The sequence below is a fragment of the Schistocerca cancellata genome, unplaced genomic scaffold (assembly GCF_023864275.1).
Source record: "Schistocerca cancellata isolate TAMUIC-IGC-003103 unplaced genomic scaffold, iqSchCanc2.1 HiC_scaffold_848, whole genome shotgun sequence".
NCBI classification, from domain to species: Eukaryota; Metazoa; Arthropoda; class Insecta; order Orthoptera; family Acrididae; genus Schistocerca; species Schistocerca cancellata.
This window is the reverse complement of record NW_026046859.1, coordinates 30,001-35,000: the sequence shown is the minus strand read 5'-3', so window position 1 is coordinate 35,000 and position 5,000 is coordinate 30,001. Positions and strand designations below refer to the sequence as shown.

General features: G+C 52.9%; 1 non-coding gene across 1 annotated transcript in view; it reads left to right on the top strand.

The window, feature by feature from the left end:
* Nucleotides 1-3,650: 3,650 nt before the first annotated feature.
* Nucleotides 3,651-5,000, top strand: part of LOC126147182 (small subunit ribosomal RNA) — a 1,909-nt gene continuing 559 nt past the window's right edge. The window contains exon 1 of the ribosomal RNA XR_007530053.1: nt 3,651-5,000. This exon is cut by the window's right edge and continues 559 nt beyond it. This is a non-coding gene — a ribosomal RNA (small subunit ribosomal RNA).

The window sequence follows — 5,000 nt, the reverse complement described above, 5'->3', positions numbered from 1 at the left end:
TAAGTAGCTCGCTTGCTACAGCAGCAGCAGCACCACCTCCGCGCGCTTCCCTGGGGGCACTGAACCGCAGGACGCGAGACCCCACGCCCAGTGGCAAACAGGGCTCCTCTCAGAATATAGACGGTCCTCCGATACTCCATCTTTGGTACAAGGCAACCATTCCGCTGTAAATCAGTACGTCACTCGTAGTTCAGTCACCTCACAGCACTGCTCAGTAAACTATGCAGGCCCACATAGATAGATTATATACGCAAATGCCCCTATACATGCTGAACGTCCGTACACACAAAATGAACCACACGTCAGCCACACACTCTATCACACACTACTCTCTGCCTGTAACAGACACAGATACAACAACTAAGCACCAGCATGGACCAACGTCCGGTGCATCCTATCCGCCACAGTACACCAACTACGCTATGATAACCAGACCGGGAGGTCCAATCATAAAACAGAATACCCCACTCGTCCGACAACCACAATTGCTCAGAGAAGCCACCAACACCCACACATGTCCTACACAGGGGTGCACCCAACATCACCACACTGCCTCGTCTTACAGCACAAACACACTGGCAGGAATGAAACACACAGGTCTGCCGCAACCACAGACACGGCTCGCCCCCTCTCACTAGCGAAAAGCGCATCCCGACGTGACATAACTCCTTTGACACACTGACGCTGCCTCGGGCATCCACGTCCTACGGTCGATATCAACGAACCTCACCCCCCCCCCCACAACACGCCATCCCATACCACATTGTGTACCGTACCCAAACCTAACGTGTACTGTACTACAACGCAATGTGTACCATAACACAACCCAGTTTGTACCTTAACCTAACCTATGTCACCTTAACCTAACCTATGTCACCTTAACCTAACCTATGTCACCTTAACCTAACCTATGTCACCTTAACCTAACCTATGTCACCTTAACCTAACCTATGTCACCTTAACCTAACCTATGTCACCTTAACCTAACCTATGTCACCTTAACCTAACCTATGTCACCTTAACCTAACCTATGTCACCTTAACCTAACCTATGTCACCTTAACCTAACCCATCTTGCACCTTAACCTAACCCATCTTGCACCTTAACCTAACCCATCTTGCACCCTAACCTATGTTGCACCTTAACCTAACCTGTGTTGCACCTTAACCTACCTCAATTTGCACCGCAATGTAACTCAATTTGCACCGCAATGTAACTCAATTTGCACCGCAATGTAACTCAATTTGCACCGCAATGTAACTCAATTTGCACCGCAATGTAACTCAATTTGCACCGCAATGTAACTCAATTTGCACCGCAATGTAACTCAATTTGCACCGCAATGTAACTCAATTTGCACCGCAATGTAACGCAATTTGCACCGCAATGTAACGCAATTTGCACCGCAATGTAACGCAATTTGCACCGCAATGTAACTCAATTTGCACCGCAATGTAACGCAATTTGCACCGCAATGTAACGCAATTTGCACCGCAACGTAACGCAATTTGCACCGCAATGTAACGCAATTTGCACCGCAATGTAACGCAATTTGCACCGCAATGTAACGCAATTTGCACCGCAATGTAACGCAATTTGCACCGCAATGTAACGCAATTTGCACCGCAATGTAACGCAATTTGCACCGCAATGTAACGCAATTTGCACCGCAATCTACCCCCAAGTTGTGCCTTAACCTAACCCACGTTGTGCCTTAACCTAACCCACGTTGTGCCTTAACCTAACCCACGTTGTGCCTTAACCTAACCCACGTTGTGCCTTAACCTAACCCACGTTGTGCCTTAACCTAACCCACGTTGTGCCTTAACCTAACCCACGTTGTGCCTTAACCTAACCCACGTTGTGCCTTAACCTAACCCACGTTGTGCCTTAACCTAACCCACGTTGTGCCTTAACCTAACCCACGTTGTGCCTTAACCTAACCCACGTTGTGCCTTAACCTAACCCACGTTGTGCCTTAACCTAACCCAAGTTGTGCCTTAACCTAACCCAAGTTGTGCCTTAACCTAACCCAAGTTGTGCCTTAACCTAACCCAAGTTGTGCCTTAACCTAACCCAAGTTGTGCCTTAACCTAACCCAAGTTGTGCCTTAACCTAACCCAAGTTGTGCCTTAACCTAACCCAAGTTGTGCCTTAACCTAACCCAAGTTGTGCCTTAACCTAACCCAAGTTGTGCCTTAACCTAACCCAAGTTGTGCCTTAACCTAACCCAAGTTGTGCCTTACCCTGCTCTGTAATTGGCATATGACACGTTACAGTAATGTATTGTCCAACCGCAACCCGCTCAGAATGTTGTGTACACAGCTACGTGTCATCTCCCCATAACAGCTGCATTGCAGTGTGGTACGCCATAGAGACGTGTGGGAGTAATGGACGCAGTGGATGGCGATCAGCATGAGCCGTCTGTTCATGTAGTGGCGCGTGTATGCAGACGTAGTAGTCTCTTCTCACACAATGTGATAGCACGGTGCCCCGCGTTCCACATCTGCGACATGCTACAGAGGCCGGTTGACAGTTGGTCGCGCAGTGGACATCGCATACGTACGGGGGCACCTTCCACGTGCCCTCTAGTCGGGCACATTTTGTTGCGTGGATGTGAGCGGATGTAGTGTGTCTTGACACCTGACAGGCAGGCATGCAATAATAGTTGACTTTGCAAACGGGGATGGACGTGTACGTTTACTGGTGACGTTACGCAAATGAACAACTGGTAACCCGTTGTGGTGCGGTTGTCCTTGCTGGAGGTACATCTGTGAGGGCAACGATCGGTACAGCTACGAAGCGGTCCCCACCATACCAACGAACGTGAATGTGAATCTGGGTGTGAAGCGATACGCGGCTGTGGGTGGGTGGGACTGTCCCCGGCCGGTGAGGGGGGGCCGCCCGGCGTGCTGGCCGCGCGGTGCGTGGGCGCACGCGCTACAGCCGGCTGGTGGGGGCGCCCAGTGGCAGGCGCGCCGGCCGACGGACGCGGCAGGCGGCGCAGCTGCGCGCCGGGGCACCCTGCGCGCGGCGCCGTGCAGCCAAAGTGGGTCCTCGCCGGCCCGGTGCGAAGCGCGGTGGACATCTGCAGTGTGCTGGTCCGATTGAGGACTGTGTGCGTTGAGGATGCGCCGCCGCCCGGCACTCGGCGCCGCGACGCCGTCTGCTGCTCGGTCGCCCCAGCGGTTCTCGCTGGTGGTTTGTATCGCAGTTGTGCAGACGTGTTGGCACGTGCGCTGTGCTGGGAGAGTTCGCTTCGGCACCCACGTGGGGCCTTTGCCCTTCTGTGGCGCTGGCGTTGGAGCTGCCGGTCACCGTAGGTGGCGCGTGTTGTCTCCCGCCGGCAATGCCACGACAGCACGCTCCCGGGCCTCTGTCGGCAGCGGCAAGCTCAGTTGGGAGCACGGGTGGTCGCACCTAAAGCGTCTACTCGCCTAACTCCGGGCGATTGCGCCTCTCTCGAACCCGACCAAGTACTTAGGACGGCGCTGCGCGCCGCCGGGACCTGAGAGGGTTTCGAGGTGTATTGTGCAGGGGAGCTCAGCCTCCTCCTGTTTGCAGAATAATTGAGCGGACGCTTGCGTGTTCGCGCGGGCCTCTGGGACACACTCCCGGGCGGCCGGCTGCTCAGCTCTAGTTGACGCAGCTCCCTGGTTGATCCTGCCAGTAGTCATATGCTTGTCTCAAAGATTAAGCCATGCATGTCTCAGTACAAGCCGCATTAAGGTGAAACCGCGAATGGCTCATTAAATCAGTTATGGTTCCTTAGATCGTACCCACGTTACTTGGATAACTGTGGTAATTCTAGAGCTAATACATGCAAACAGAGTCCCGACCAGAGATGGAAGGGACGCTTTTATTAGATCAAAACCAATCGGTCGGCTCGTCCGGTCCGTTTGCCTTGGTGACTCTGAATAACTTTGGGCTGATCGCACGGTCCTCGTACCGGCGACGCATCTTTCAAATGTCTGCCTTATCAACTGTCGATGGTAGGTTCTGCGCCTACCATGGTTGTAACGGGTAACGGGGAATCAGGGTTCGATTCCGGAGAGGGAGCCTGAGAAACGGCTACCACATCCAAGGAAGGCAGCAGGCGCGCAAATTACCCACTCCCGGCACGGGGAGGTAGTGACGAAAAATAACGATACGGGACTCATCCGAGGCCCCGTAATCGGAATGAGTACACTTTAAATCCTTTAACGAGTATCTATTGGAGGGCAAGTCTGGTGCCAGCAGCCGCGGTAATTCCAGCTCCAATAGCGTATATTAAAGTTGTTGCGGTTAAAAAGCTCGTAGTTGGATTTGTGTCCCACGCTGTTGGTTCACCGCCCGTCGGTGTTTAACTGGCATGTATCGTGGGACGTCCTGCCGGTGGGGCGAGCCGAAGGCGTGCGACCGCCTCGTGCGTGTTCGTGCGTCCCGAGGCGGACCCCGTTGAAATCCTACCAAGGTGCTCTTTATTGAGTGTCTGGGTGGGCCGGCACGTTTACTTTGAACAAATTAGAGTGCTTAAAGCAGGCAAGCCCGCCTGAATACTGTGTGCATGGAATAATGGAATAGGACCTCGGTTCTATTTTGTTGGTTTTCGGAACCCGAGGTAATGATTAATAGGGACAGGCGGGGGCATTCGTATTGCGACGTTAGAGGTGAAATTCTTGGATCGTCGCAAGACGAACAGAAGCGAAAGCATTTGCCAAGTATGTTTTCATTAATCAAGAACGAAAGTTAGAGGTTCGAAGGCGATCAGATACCGCCCTAGTTCTAACCATAAACGATGCCAGCCAGCGATCCGCCGCAGTTCCTCCGATGACTCGGCGGGCAGCCTCCGGGAAACCAAAGCTTTTGGGTTCCGGGGGAAGTATGGTTGCAAAGCTGAAACTTAAAGGAATTGACGGAAGGGCACCACCAGGAGTGGAGCCTGCGGCTTAATTTGACTCAACACGGGAAACCTCACCAGGCCCGGACACCGGAAGGATTGACAGATTGATAGCTCTTTC